Raw genomic sequence first — 16,653 nt, 5'->3', positions numbered from 1 at the left:
ACATTACTCATAACTGCACTTTGGTTGTTCAAAGTGGAAGGAATGATAATGAGGGTAATTTGCGAGTAATTAAGCCTCTCCTTTCCACCTGTCAGTTATGCAAACTAGAAGGAGATGAACAGCGTAGTCATGTGTTGCTCCAATTAAGCACAATTTCGTGGGGACTTTGAATAATGTGGGTAGTCTATTAAACTGTGGGAGGAAGAAGTTGAAATGCTTGGCTCTTCAAAAAGTTTTATTGAGATATACTTTACCTATCACAGAATTTACCCCTTTTAAGTGTACTAGTCCATGAATTTTGTATTTACAACATTATGCAATCATCTACGGGGAATCTAATTTTAAACACGTCCATAACTCTAAAAAGAAATTTGCACCCATGTAGTCACTCTATTCCCACCTCCAGCCTTAGGCAACGACTACTCCCCCCGCCCCCCCGCCGCTATATTTGCCTTTCTAGGCCATTTCTTATAAATGGAATCATCCCACAGGAGTCCTTTTGTGTGTGGCTTCTTTCAATGAACCTATCTCTGAAGTGCATCCATGTTGCAGCCTGTATCAGTACTTCATTCTTTCACCTTGGCTCAATAGCTATCCGTTCTATGGATATGCAACATCTGGTTCATCTTTCCACCAGCTGATGGACTTTTGAGCTCTGTCTACCTTTTTGGCTATTGTGCACAAGGCTGTTACGAACATTTGCATTCACACTTTTGTGTGGACATACTTTTTTGTTTCTTTTGGGAAGATTCTTAAAAGTGGAATTGCTCAGCCATATGGTAAATCTGTTTAACTTTTTAAAGAAACTGCTGAACTCTTTTCCAACGTGGATACCTCATTTTGCATTCCCATTAGCAATGTGTGAGAGCTCCAGGTGTGTGCATTTTTGGCAACTGTTGTTATTGTCTTTTTTATACACGCATCTTAGTGGATGAGAAATGGTAGCCTGTGGTTTTTTTTTGATATGCACTTCCCCAATGAGTAATGATGTTGAGTATCTTTTCATATTTCTATTGGCTTACTGGCACTATTTACTGGTAGCATTTCTTAGGATAACCGTCTATTCAAATCCTATGTCCATTTTCTAACTGGGTTATTTGCTTATTATGTCTCCATATCTCCTTCTGGAGGGAAGCACTATCTCAAATTTTAGGGCATTAAAAATTATTTTCATAGTGTATTGCATTTAAAAAATTATCTTACCCTGTATTCCTAACTAAAACATCATTTTGTTTTGCTTCTTCTTGAGCTATACAAAAAGGGATTTCTATTGTAGGTAGTCTTCATCAGTAGACTCTTGAATATTCTCATAAATTCAATATTCAAATTGGATAAAATCAATTGTTTTCCAGCGGTGGTACTAGAATACTTAATGCAGAAAGTTGCATTAGGTTTATATTTATATATATAAATACATGCGGCTGCTGATTCTTATCTTTTGGAAAATTTAATGGAATTATGGTGAGTAGGGTGAAAGGGTAACAAAGAGAAACCTGCAGAATTTGCAAGTGTCAACTATTGCACTATCTGATCTTAGAATATAGAGTGATTTGTCTCTAAGTAGTCCTACCTTTTGGGTAATTTCCAGTTCGTGAAACTAATTTTTATAGCTTTCCTATCTTTTTTTTCCCTCTGGCTCTGATAATTACATCTTTTATTCCTCTTGCTGCTTTCAATAGGCTGTTTTCTATCTGGCATAGATTTAGAAAACAGATAATCTAGATTTGTGATTAGGATTTGAATGAATACTTAGCTTCTGATTAAGAGCCTGGGGGAGTCCCTTTGGAGGTGAGTTAACAAGCTTTAGTGTATGGATTATGTGAAATCTATTTTGGTTGCAGAGGCCTTTTTTGGCTTCCTTCCTTGTTCTTAGCTTTTTCTGGGTAGAGATTTAAGAGTATAGGTTTGAAGACAGATTTGATTCTGAATCTTCGCTTTGCCCTTTTACTGGCTCTGTACAAAGTACTCCATATTCTTTATTCTCCAAATGGAGATATGACATGTATAATAGGATATCACAGAATAAGGCGATACCTCTAAAGCATCTAGGAAAAGCACTCAGTGTATTTGTGGATACTATCTTTTTATAATACATAGAGAGGCTTATGATATCCAGCTCTTCAATTGCTCTTTGGTGACGTCAGAGCGTAGGAAAAATAAAAACAGTACAGACAGTAAAGATAGTATAGACCTTAGAGAAGACACATAATGCTTGTTAGGACACGCGTGGAAAGAACTGAGAACAAGCATTGGATTGGTGGGAGGTGGGGGTTCAGAAATGGTGATGGGGGAGCAAGGATGACGGGAAAGCCAATAAGGAAAATGCCCACTTTCCTGGTGGAACAGACTGAGGCCAGAAGGGCTATACCATCAAGAAAGTCCTGAAGGGGGGCTTAAGCATTACCCAGCTCAGAGTTCTCAACTTTTATCACCCCTAAGATTTTCTTCTATTACTTTTTCCTCCACTGACTCCATTGAGTGCATCTGTTCACCAAGGGCTCTGCTGTGCCCGTGAACCAACTCCTGTGTGGGAGGACGGAGTCTGGAGAGGAGAATGATGGTTTCCTTTTTTCCCCCCTCTCTCCAGGGGAATGAAGAAGGGAGGGATGGGCTGCGGCTTCAGAGATGGGAAGATATGGGGTGAGAGCATATGTTCCCTAGTTCTCGGCTTGGCTGGGATCTGTGGCTCTATCAGGGCTTTTTATAAAGAAGCTAATTTCCTTCTGTGCTGAATCTGGCTCAGCCTAAGTGCAGTAAAAACTATAGGGTACATGAGCTTGTCAGCAAATCAAGGGCCTTGCAGCAACTGGAAAGTCAAGGAGACAACCTCATGGGCTTGGCAGACCTCCCTAGACAGTGTCTGCAACCAAGGTGGTGGGGTGTTTATCATCTCGGATTTGCAGACAACAGGTTATCATCTAGTTGACAGGAGGGCAAAGATAGGAGTTCACTGGTTTGTGGGCATTTGCGCATCTCCCCAGGTGTTCTCAGAAGTCACAATGGGAGAGATGATTAGGGAGGTACTTGATGATTATGCAGATGAAGGTGATGAATCACAGCAATTTTGGAGGAGAAGGCAAGTCAGCAAATGCATAGAGCAATTAGTGGTCAGATCTGCTGGCTGCCCATTTCACTCTAGGGATAAAGTACTTTGATATTTGGGGCGGAACTGGGGGGAAAAGGTGTCTCAGGCATGAGGCAGAATGTCCTCCTGGTTAATAATTGGGGAAAGCAAACACATGAGGTTCACTTCCAAAGCACTACTTAAGAAGCCACAGTATGGACCTCAGGAGAAGAAAGAACCAGCATGGTGGCAAGTTGGGGCAGGGAGAGTAGAGGCTGGAGCAGCCAGCCTAGAGAGTATTTCGAAGTTTAATTGGAGGGGAACTGGCTTCTGGGTCTTCTATGTCTCCCAGAGGCTGGTCATCCAGGCTTCTCCAGCAGAGGGCAGTCACAGCCTGGTTTTTCTCAATCAATCCATGCTCTCCCGCCCCCCGGGTTTCCCTGCCAGGTCTGAGCTAACTCCGGGGTCCCTGGCATAGGGTAAGGCAGCTCCCTCTCTTCCGCAGGGCGAGTCTTCCTCAGTTCACAAAGGGAAAATGCATCTATGGAGGTCTTGGATTCCAGAGAGGACCTTGGTGGCAAATCTCACGCAGGGCACAGAACCGAGGGTGCATCCACACAGATTTTCTTTTGTGCTTCCCTGCTCTCAGGTTTGATCTCCCTTTAGCATCTGTCTGTTCAGAATTCAGTATGATTTAGCAAAGGCTTGGCTGGAGGTATTGTTGTTTAATGAAAAGTTTCTTGCAAGAGAGAAAAAGTATAGATGATTGTAGGTGGAAAATGTAATAGACTGAAGAAGTGTATGGAGGAAAAAAACCAACAAAATAACAAAAATGCCTCACTTTTTAAGGGACGTCAAAAACCTAGAAGGCAGGTACTTAAATCCAAATAATTATTTCACTAGTGATTCTTGATGATGAGGGGTAGCAGAATATGCCCTTCAGTATATTGATTATTTTGAACTGTAGGCACTTGAAAATCAGCAGATGCAGGGAGAGGCTTTCCCTGAACTCCCCTTATTGGCCTAAAGACAGACCCTCCAAAAGGAACGAAATTGTCATAAATTCCCTCCCTGAAGACTCATCACAGGAGAGGAGACTGACATCCAGATAAATTTTATCACAAACTATCATACCTCCAATCTGTTTTCATCTTACCTAAAAATCATTTACTCTTCCCTGAAACATCTACGTCCCCTCTCCCCTTTCCCTATTAATATTTGAGCCTGAATTCTAAGCCACCTCAGAGAGTTGCACATTTTCTCCTGGGTTTTCCTCAGGTATACATGAGGCGTACAGATTAATAACCTGCTGCTTGTTTTTTTCTTGTTAACCCATTTTTTACTCAAGGGATTTCAGCTAAGACCTCAGAAAGGTAGAGGGAGAATTATTTTTCCTCCCCTGCAATGATGTGATTCAAGCCCATAGTCTAGAATTCTTTGTTCATTAACTCTGTATTTAAAAATAGGAAAATGGAATGCTATGTCATTTTTACTAACCACCAAGCCTTAGATCATTATGTGGTATACATGCTTTCAATTATTTCTTTCTCTTATTTGAATTTTGGACCCAAAATGTATTTTAGCTAAATTATCCAAACTATTTTTCTCTTCCTTCAGGGAAGTTAATTCAACAGACTTACCTCCCAATAAATTGCAAACAGTTTATCATAAAGTTTGACTTACTGCATTCTTTTTTTAAAAATGAATATAGATGATGTACAATGCGCTGTTACTTATTGCATTCTTAATGGTATACATTTTTTTGCCATACTTTCATGATGGTTATAAAGTTACTAGCTACTGATATTATAACCAAGTAAAGTTATTCTTTGGTTTCACATTGTAATATAGCTCAAATGTTCAATATTCAATTGCAGTGTGTGTGTGTGTGTGTGTGTGTGTGTGTGTGTGTGTGTGTGTGTGTGTGTGTTGGTGGTGGGTTGTTTCCCCACACCACCAAACTATTTTGGGACTCCAGCTGGTGACCTGCAATTCAACACAATTCTGACAGTATCTACCTGGAGATAGTGTCTGCTCTCACCGGTTAAGCGCCTAAGGGCTCAGTCCTATAAGACTGCTCTAAGCCCCCTTTCGGGAACCAGTCCCAAGTCCAGGCTGGCACCTGTGTTTCTGACCAGCTGGCTACAGATCAGATCAGATGTTCCAAGGACGCCCCCCTCCTTGGGCTGATTTCCTAGAGCAGCTCACATAACTCAGAGGAACGTTTTACTTACCAAATCACTGGTTTATTATAAAACAGTAGACCAACAAAGGATTAATCTGCAAAATACACCAACAGCTCATGCAGCTCAATATTAAAAAAAACCCCAACAACCTGATCAAAAAGATGGGCAGAAAGTCTAAACAGCCATTTGTGCAAAGAAGACAGACAGATGGCCCGAAAGAACAGGAGAAGATGTTCAACATCACTAATTAGTAGAGAAACGCAAACCAAAACTGCAGTGAAGGGTCACATCACACCAGTCAGAATGGCCATCATCAAAAAGTCCACAAACAATCCATTCTGAAGAGGATGGGGAGGAAGGGGAACCCTCCTACATTGCTGGCGGGAATGTAAATTTGTACGACCACTGTGAGAAAAAGTACGGAGGTTCCTTAAAAAAACAAAAAAACAGAACTACAATATGATCCAGCAATCCCACTCCTGGGCATCTATCTGAAGAAAACCATAATTCAAAAATATACCTGCACCCCAATGTTCACTGCAGCACTATTTATAATAGCCAAAACATGGACGCAACCTATTAGCTATTGACAGAGGAATGGAGAAAGAAGATGTGGTCGATATATACAATGGAATATAACTCAGCCATAAATAATGAAATAATGCCATTTGCAGAAACATGGTTGGACCTGGAGATTGTCATACTAAGTAAGTCAGACAAAGACAAATACTATGATATCACTTATATGTGGAATCTAAAAAAAAGCGATACAAATGAACTTATTTACAAAATAGAAATAGACTCATAGACTTCAAAAACAAACTTATGATTACCAGAAGGGACAGGTCGGTGGGGGGTGGATTGGGGTTTGGGATTGGCATATGCACACTATTGTGTATGGGGTGGATGGTCCATGGAGACCTACTATATGGCACAGGGAACTCTACCCAATGTTCTGTGATCATCTATATGGGAAAAGAACCTATAAAAGAATGACTATTGGTATACACATAACAGAATCACTTTGTTCTCCAGCAGAAATTATCACAGCATTGTAAATCAACTATACTTCAAAAAAACTTTTAAAAATGGAAAAAAAGAAAAGGACGTAACTCAGGAATAGTCAGATGGAAGAGATGCATAGGGCAAGGTATCAGGGAAAGGGCGCAGAGCTTTCATGCCCTGTCCAAGTGCACCAAACTCCTTGAAACTCTATATGTTCACCAGCCTGGAAGCTCTGACTCCCATCCCTTTGAGTTTTTAGGGATACTTCATTACACAGGCATAAGTGATCAAGGCATTGGTCATTAACAACTGATCTAGCTCCTAGCCCTTCTTCCTTCCCCGGAGGGAACCTCTAATTACACTATTAGTTCCACATGATGACAACCAGCCTCCAAGCTTAGGTTTAGTCTAAAAGTCACTCCAGGAACAATACACACCTTTATAGCTCCATCGCTCAGGAAATTCCAACAGTATCGGCTCTGTAACAGAAACCGGATGAAGACCAAATATACACTTCTCATTAGAGATTCCCAAACCCAATCAGAAACTCGAGTCCACAATCTCCCTCCTAACGCTGACAATTCCTGACATGAGCTTTAATGATTCCCATTGATGGATTTATTTGGCAGAAACAAGTTTATGTATCTCCACCTGGATATGAGTACACAATCTTCATTTTTGTTAGAGGAAGCATTTTGTCCATTGTTGTAAGAGAATGAATAAAATTACTTTCCCTGCCCTGAGCAGGAGAGAAAGGTCATTATATTTCCAAGGACTGGACCTTCCTTACCTTGGAGAGAAGGTGTGACAGACTGAAGATTATATGTTCTAAAGATGGCTGCACCAATAGGCTTACTCAATGTCACATGCTCTTCTAATGAGGTGACTGAGCCTCCTTCTCAATGGGGTTTATGTTCTTTCCCTAGAATCTGGGCTTTGACTAATGGAGTACCCCAGAAGTGGTGCGATGTGATTTCCAAGGCTAAATCAGGAAAGGGATGCAGTTTCTGCCTCTCATTCTCAACCTGGAGGAATACAGACTTGTGTGGCCAGATGTAGGGGCACTGAGAGAGAAGTGATGTTGACAGCTCCAACCTTTGTGAGGTGACAGAGCTTATACTCTAGGCAGCATGTGGGCTAGGAGGACTCAGATTTTAAGCTTCTTCATGTTATGGGAGCAGAAACCCTCTGAACTCTGTTGGTTGAAGAGTTCATGTTGAAAAGATGTCTGCTTCTCCCTGACCCTTTTAAACTAACCTGAAGACTCTCCAGTATCCCAAGGGTAGAAGTAGAGACAAAAAGAAAACCCAGGCCATAGGAACCTTGCCTTTCTCCGTGACTAGGACATGCTTTCCGGGCACAATAAGCATCATGAGATAGAACTGGGCAGCCTTTGAGCATTCAGTTTGAAGTTGGAGAATAACTGTTGTCCTTTGACTCGAAAGGAGAGGTGAGGGAGTTTTTGATGCAATGGTGTAATTTCTGATTTACTCCTGTTGCTTCTTGGCATCTCATTTTGAGGTTCATCAACAACAGGCAGGACATGGACAGTAAGGAGCCCTGTGGTCCGAACTAGCTGCCAACAGGCACTAGTGCCTTCTGTTATATGAGCATAGACATTAAATTGCTTCTGCCTCAAATCCTTGTATATTGGATTCCTCCTGGCTGTAAGGGACCCCTTCCTACATGCTGTAATTCCTGGGTGGGGGGGGGGGCAATCTGAGCACCTCGGAGGGAATTCTTAGAGAACTCCACCCTGAACACAATGAGCAGCGGACATTCCTATTTTCAGACCAGTTTTGTGCCGACCACATGACTTGTCTGCTCAAGAATATCATGTGACTCATCATCTTGTATCAATAAGCCCTGGACCCTGGTAGACCATTTTTTTTGGTCTTGTCTTGACGTCTGGTACTCTTTGTTATACTCATGTTTCAGAGATGATAAACACAATAGCTGAAAGTGAAAGGAAACAATGGCCCCACATGCTTTATAGAAAAAAGAGTGTACTCTTAAAAATCATTGTAGGTCAGGTGTACTTTCCTCATCTACTGGTTCTGAACACGATTGAGACGTTTTGGATACAGGAGTTTCACTTCTATACATCATAGCTCGCCATATATCATCTCCTCATATTTGATACAATATATATGACACTATTTTTCTTTTTAATTTTCACGCACACAATTATTTTTCATGGTAGTATCCATTTAAAACGATCACATCTCACCAATTAAGGTGTGAAAATGTACCAATATTGCTTACCAATATTGTGATGCTATATGTCTAGGGGCAAGTCATTTGTGACATTATAAAACAAGATACTAAAAATACGCAGGAGTGCAAATACACACTGTGATACTGTAGGCACTGTGTTGTCCTGTTTCTATCCTTTAACTTCTAGCTTGAACTCTGTAGGCAGGGTCAGAGCTTCATCTTCTGGGCTCCTGTAGTAATAGCTCCACTGTGGCCCTTTTGATATGGCTGTGCTTTGTGGTTTAGACATCTGAAAACCTCTGAAGGGTTAGAGCTCTGGATCCTTCATCTTTCCAACAGCTGCATGTCACGTATATGCCTGGTGCAGGTGCCTAATTTATGTCGACTGAATGAAAGAATCGTTCGTTTGATGTCATGTTGTTTAAATCTATTACAGGTTCTTGGATGAAGATTCTGGTTGACATCTGGCCTAGTGTAGAAAAATTCCCCTAATTAGAGGCAGAGCTGGTTATTATGCCCTGGAAACGTCTCCGAAGGAGCTAGGATCTGTTCCTGCCTTTTCTAAAATTGAGAATTTATCTGCCAAGTCATCTGTGTCTGTGCTTATCTCTTTAGTATTCCCAATACTTTTCTCAGAGAGGAAGAATTAAGGCACTGCATCTGCCTTCCTTCCCCTTCTGTATCCACATCAAAAATGATGGCTTCTGTTTTGTTGCAATAGAACTCCTTGGAAGATAAGTCAAAAACCTTCTCAAAATAAAATGAGCACGTCACCTTTACAGTCACAATTTAAATGTCTCAGTCCACACATTTGGCCGATATTATTAGGATGAGTATCTTTACCTGAGCATTTCATCTTCAAGGGAGAAAAGTTATACTAGGCTTTGGTTCTTTCATAAAGGAGGCTATGATTAAAAATGCATCCCTTCCAATAATCTTATTAATTATTTTAAAACAGGCTCAAGGCTTGTTCATATATTTTATGAGTTACATTTACAAAGTTCATAAAACTTCAACTTAATGAATTATTAAAACACTTATGAGGGTAAAAAGCAATCTCATTTGCTGTAAGAAATAATTCTCTTTCAATTCGTGTAACTGTGTTTCAGATTGCACGTAAAATAATGTCATCACACACCCAGATCTCCTTTTATCTTTTCCCCAGAAAATGACAAGAATTTCATATAGTTTCAGTAAGAATTCTCTTATTTTTTCTCAGTGTTGGCATAAATTATTTGATGTGATTGTAAATGTGAGATTTACATAGAGTATGAATGGATATTTTGATACTTTAACCTGTTTTTTTTTTTCTTTTTTCCCATGATCCACACTATTTAGTGGGAATATATTTCAGTGAACCTCATTTTCTTCTATACATAACTGTTCCCCCTTTTTAAAAAAATTTTCCACCCCTTGTCTGAGAAGATTTGTTATTTTATTAGGGATGCATCAAATAACACCTTAGAAGCTTGAGCTAAGAAAACTTTCAAAGGGCTAATAGAAGAATGAGCTAGGTCATAAAAAGAAAACCATGAGTTTTTATTGAACTTGTATCAGACATCCTGATAATTTTTTTTTTTTTTTTTGGTCATCAGCATTCTGTGCACAGTAAGGCAGCTTTAGTGAACTAGTTAGATAAGTAGATGATAACACTGAGCTTGAGTGGGTTTGAGTCTCCATGCCACCACTAACTAACCATGTGTGCTTCTATCTGCATTTCATCTTTCATCTGTAAAATGGGCAGGATGATAATGACTCTTAATCATAGAGGCATTGTGAAGAATAATAAGAAATGTTTATAAGAAACTTGGAATAAAGACTTGCATGTAGTAAACATTCACTATACCTCAGCTATTCTTATCAATAAGGACAGAGTCACACATATAGAAATTAATTGTGGGGAGAGACACATAACATGAACTGTCCCATTTTGTGAATGGGAACGTTGAGACATATCATTTCAGTAAACATTTATCCTAAGAGGAGTTCCCCTTGTGGCTCAGTGGTTAACGTATCCAACTAGGAACCATGAGGTTGTGGGTTCGATCCCTGGCCTTGCTCAGTGGGTTAAGGAGCTGTGGTGCAGATCACAGACGCGGCTCGGATCCCGCGTGGCTGTGGCTCTGGCGTAGGCCAGTGGCTACAGCTGTGATTAGACCCCTAGCCTGGGAACCTCCATATGCCGCAGGAGCAGCCCTAGAAAAGGCAAAAAGACAAAATAAAAACAAAAACATTTATCCTAAGAGCCCTGGGAAGCACTGGTACCTGAAGACATTTTATAACCACTGAATGCCTACGTTACAGCAGGCAGCTTCCCCTTTACTGAAAGTGATACGTGTGATCATACAGCAAAAAAAAAATCCTATATGCATAAGATCTACAGTATTTACACCAACAAATGACTTTCAAATTTTATGCAGTAATATACCCAAAGGGAGGTAAGAATAATAAAGAATTCTGGCAGATGAAGGGGTACGGCCTGGATGCAGCCAACCTATCTCAAGTCCCATGCTCTATTATTTAAAGATGGTGACTCTGTCCTGTGATTCCTCTTGTCATAGGCTTCAAGTCCCCTTCAAGGAGATGAAACCCCAAAGCCCCTGGCCGCGTCTCATTGCAATGCCCCTTCTCCCACCTTGACCAGCCTGGGCTGCTCACTCCCTGCTAGAGAAGGAATCCCATCCATTCCTCATCCTGCCTCTATATGACCTGTTCCTCATGCACATACGATATCCTGCCCAAGACCGATCAGAAGATCAACTCTGCCCCATGCAGAGATCCAACAACACTCAACACAGCGTAGGGGGCTGAGGCAGGAGAAATTGGGTCTCCATTTAGGTGGCATTGTGGCGTATAAAGACAATTACAAAGGAAGTCCAGCCCTCTATTTAACCTGTGTACATGTGAGTTCTCTCCCTCTCTCTCTGAAAATGAACTTTTGCCTTAATTACTAATATTATTATTTGTCTTTTTAGGGCCGCTCTTGTGGCATATGGAGGTTCCCAGGCTAGGGCTCTAATCGGAGCTGTAGCTGCTGGCCTATGCCACAGCCACAGCCACTCGGGATCTGAGCCACATCTGCGACCTACACCACAGCTCACAGCAACACCAGATCCATAACCCACTGAGTGAGGCCAGGGATCGAACCTGCAACCTCATGGTTCCTCATTGGGTTTGTTTCTGCCGCGCCACGACAGGAACTCCCGAACGTTCGCTTTAATACATTTGTAAAACATCCCCCGTTCTAATACTTTGTGACTCTGTCTTTCCAGAGACAGCGTCTGAGGATACTGCAACCCTACCACTCTAAACGTCACATTCTGGTGGGAAACAGTGGGCATTTTCAAAGTGGATACCAGGAGAATTTTACGAAGGGCTTTACAAAGCTGTAGGTGGGTTTCAGGGCAGTCACGAAGTAGTCGTGTAGTACCAAGGGTCTAGCAACAGGGTGGGGTCCAGCACATCACTTGGAGGTCCAAGGAGTCCAGGACAGGAGGAATAACCCGGGGCCAGCCTGATGGAGAGGTCTGCTGGCAGGGGTTTTGGCGTGGCTGTGGGGTGGGGGGACACAGCCAACACGTGGCTCCTGATGGGGCCAATCCCACCCAGGAAATAAATTATCACAGCCTTACTCCTTCTCCTCCCTGGCACCCAGCTCCAGCCAACACGTGGGGCTGACACGTAGCAGCGAGTAGCAGTAGGGCAAGGGGGCCTGTGGTACCCATCTAGCCAAGTCGGCCTCCAGGTGCACAGAGCAGGATGAATAAGGGTGACGGTGGAGGAGGAAGAGCAGCTGGGAGGTCCCCAGCACAACTACATGCATCTCCCATTGCTTCAGTATTAAAGTGACTCGTGTACTTACCCACTAAAGCTCCCCTCAGATGTTTCAGGGACACTGATACTTCAGCACGGAAGGGTTCCTGGGTCCTGGTTTGGGAAGCAAAGAAATACACATGTCCTTGATGGCACAGTTACTCTTCCGCAATTTCGAGTCCCTCACCGAGAGCTGTATTCACTTTCTATTGCTGTGTAACAAGTTACCAGAGACTCCGCAACTTGAAACAGTACACATTTGTTATCCTGACAACTCCTGTAGGTCAGAATTCTCAGGCCAGTGAGTCTGGATTCCCTCCGCGGTCTTGCCTGGCTGGAATCAAGCTGTCGGTCCGGGCGGCAGTTTGCACCTGAGTTTGGGGCTCCTTTTCCAAGCTCTCTGGGTGTGGGCGGAATTCCTTTCCTTGCAGTCTTAGGGCTGAGTTGCTGTTTTTCTTCTAGTCCTCAGCTGGGGACACCTCTCAGCCCTTCCAGGGTGTCTGCAATTCCGTGCCACCTGGCTTCTCCCTTGCTATCCAAATGGGATGCTTCGCTTTCTCCAGGGCCAGGTGGAGTGTGTCTGACTTCTGGGACTGGCTGGAGAAAACTCTGCCTCTTAAAGGGCATGCGATTCGGTCTGGTCCCCACCGAAAATCGTTTTACTTTAAGGTCACCTGACTTGGGAACTGAATTACATTTACTAAATCACCTCCCTACAGGGATTGATTGAATAACTGGGGGAAGGTGTGTGCATATGCGAGGTGGGAAATCTCTGAGGCTATCTTAGAACTCAGCTATCACAGCGGGTCTGAATAAATCAAAGTGGAATCACCTGGGACTCTGCCGCCACAGCCTGGGGAAGGTCTGATGTTGTCCCTGACCTCAGAACCTAGGGTGGCCTTGGGGGTCTCTGGACGAGCTGCAGCTGCAAATGTAGATGCTTTCAGGGCCCAATCAGGTAGCAGGGCTCAGTCACATGACCGTCTGGTATTTTCTGTCCACACAAAGCTTTATGTTATGTGGTGAGGTCATCATTAGTGACATTGACTATTTCCGTTTTAGGGACCCCCCCCCCTTGATTCAGCAGGCACTGGTTACGCAAATTGCAAATGCCACTTCCGTTCAAGTTAACATTGGCTCAGTCTCATGGAATAATCATTATTCTGTTTACAGTTGAAAGTTCTCTCCTTCTCAGGCCCACAGACCCCCATGAACAAGAGGGTTATGGGAGTTCCCTTGCAGTGAAGCAAGTTGAGCATCCAGCATTGCCACTGCAGTGGCTCCACTCGCTGCGGGGGTGTGGGTTCAATCCCTGGCTCAAGAATTTCCGCATGCCAGGGGCACCGTCCCAAACAAAACAACCCCCATCCCCTGCAAGAAAACAAAAAGAAAGAAGGCTGTGATTTGCATTCTTGTTTCTTTCCACCTGTTAGAGATTCTATTTCTGCCAGATAACCTAAAGACCAGGGAGAGACAGGAATGTAGAGGCTCTGGAAGGTTCGTATTCTCCTGAATGTTGCAGTCTCTGGCAAGGGTTTACCTCTAGCCCGCTTCCATGGGCATTCTGTGGATTCTTTAGAGAAGCCTCCCCCTATGGTCCGCCCCACCTTACATCACATGCACGCGTGTGGTGCTTCTGGGCTTGTGTGTGGGTGGCACACGCGCACTGGCTCCTCCCCTTCCTCCCTCCAAAACACACCTCCCCCCCACACCCCATCTCCGACCTTTTCATGCAGATCAAGTACCAACTCAGCCCCCCTGAATCTGGGAAGTCATCTCCAATAACATTCAGCCATTGGGGATAGATGTTTGTTAGCAGAATGGGACATATTTTTATTTTTTTATGATGCTTGCTTATGCAGTTTGCCACATCTCTCTGTTGCATTCATCTTTTTGTAACTGATTTGTAGATGTTCTTCCTATTTGGGGGGGTTCTGAGATTTTGTCAGGTATATCACTTCTCTTTTAATTTGCATGTGGAATCTTATCATATCTAAGTTTTAAAGTTACCTATGGTTTCTCCTTTTCCCTCCTTTTTTGAATTGGTAATAGTTTAATTAGCATTTTAACTTTCTATTTCAAAAGTCATATTTATATGACAAAATTAAACTTAATCAAAATATTTGCCTGATTTTTAAAGATCTGATAACTTTAAATGTTTGAATGTGTTATCCTTCCGTTTTAAACCCAAAGGGAAACAGGGTTAAAGTCACAATTTAGGTATGTCATAAGCATATTTAAGAGTCTTCTTGGTACTCTTCTAGATTTATAAAGCGTTTACTCAATTGAAGCAAATGACAAAATGCCAGCCTGTGTATGATGGAACAATAAAGTTTAAGCAAAGAACACAAAACTCAGAGGGGTAAGGGAGGGTCCATTTGCTTTCCCTGTGTTATTTAAGCCTCACGATTTCACAAAGTGTGTGGTGTTATCCTCAGTTCATAGGTGAACACAGTCTCGAAACGTTAGTGACTAGGCCAAGGAATTTAGTTTAAAGCTGAAATTTGAACCCAGGTTTCTTTGACTCTAAGCCTGAGTAATTGCACTATATATATATATATATATTTTTGGACATCCAATTCGTATATCTCAAATATCTCACACTGAAAAAAAAAAAACTGACCCGAAAAAATGTGCATTAATAGTAATACCTCTCAAGGTTGATATATTGTTAGTTTTAAATATATTGTTAGTTTTATTAATGGTTAAACTGGATTGGAGGCATGGCTGGGCTTTCTGTCTCCTTCTAGGAACCTAAATTGCAGGATCCCCATATTTTTATGCAGGAGTGGGCAGAGCGGCTGGAACCACACAGCCACACACCTGGATGGCCATGGGCAGAGGCAGCTAACCCTGAACACGAGACAATATAAGCTTGAGTAGAGGTTGTCCATGGATACAGATGTGCCCTCTATCCCACCTCCTCCTGTATTTCCATGAATGCCAACCCCTCATCCCTTGCACCAGATAAGAGCAAAGGTTCATACATGTGCACGCATACACACTCACCCTCCCCGCCCCCCGCCACTGTGCCATCAAGAGGGGGAAAAACCACTGCCCCTGATGACCTGCAGTCATTGTTAATTTCAGGAGAATTCTATTTTAATTAAAGGGAAAAACTCTCTTAATGGAAATATTTTCAGCTCCACCGCAGATACCTAACAGAAGTGTGTCACAATGAAAAATCGGCCAATTCTAAACATCTAGGGCTAAGAGAACAATTTTGACAGCAGTGGCAAAAGCAATAACAGCAGTAACAAAAGACAAAGACTAACTTTTAATCTATAGTGTGTTTATTATGGAATGCAAAAAAAATCATATTTGAACATTTTTTGAGGGTAAAATGAGGTCACCAGTTGAAATTTATTCATTCATCCATTCAAAAGTAAAATCCAAAGAGAGGGTGGACGTGTAGGTAATTTCAACATCTTGACCCATTCTCATAGATATCGTAACATTCCATCTTTTTTTTTTTTAGGAAATGAAACTTTATTAGTTGGTCAATTTCAGAAGGATGGGCACTTTCTAAATAAACAATTTAATGAGCTTTGTGTTTAGACATCATGAAAAGACATAACTTTAGAGTCTAATAGTGATACATTCATAAATGGAATTTCATTTAAAATATTACTGTTTCTTCAGTGATTTAACATCACATTCCAGTTTTAGGCTTTCTCCACTGAGTATTTACACACAGAAATGATTTTTATATTGACATCTATAATTTTTCTGAATGGCATTTAAATTAATACACATCTTCCAAAATAATTACATAAATTTGTCTGTTAAGCAACAGTAAATATTGACGTCAAGATTTCATGTATGCTGCTCTTATAAAGAAGTATGTTTTTAGTAGTTAAAAAACACAGATAGCTGCAGTTGTGATTGTAGTATTCTTATGTTTGGTTAAACGTTTATTTGAATCTAAGATATAAATATGGCACATTCAGTCTTTAAAACATGAATATGTATTAAATGGTATTATTAACTTTCTACAGAGAAGTGGTTATATTCGTACTTTGCCACACAACATTCTCTATTCATGGGCAATTCTGGTATTTCCATTCACAACCTCAACCTAATATCCAGCCAACATAATGTGTAGTGTCAAGGAATTGGGTCAAATCATATTGGGTTTTAGGAACCAGATCAGACTTTTTGATCTCTAATTAGAGACCTTTCAATTAGAAGAAGTGAGAGAAACTAAAATAGCCTCAATTCACTGGTTGGGATTGTGAGAAATTGACTAACGATGCTTACCTTGTTATTCAGTCCACACTGTGTCACCTGTGGTCCATACAAGTCACTAACTTGAGTCCACCTTAAGGAAATCCCACCTGCTATGCTCCTCTTATTCTACCAGCATCA

Source organism: Phacochoerus africanus, chromosome 10 (assembly GCF_016906955.1).
Source record: "Phacochoerus africanus isolate WHEZ1 chromosome 10, ROS_Pafr_v1, whole genome shotgun sequence".
In the NCBI taxonomy this organism is placed as follows: domain Eukaryota; kingdom Metazoa; phylum Chordata; class Mammalia; order Artiodactyla; family Suidae; genus Phacochoerus; species Phacochoerus africanus.
This window is presented reverse-complemented; position numbering follows the sequence as displayed.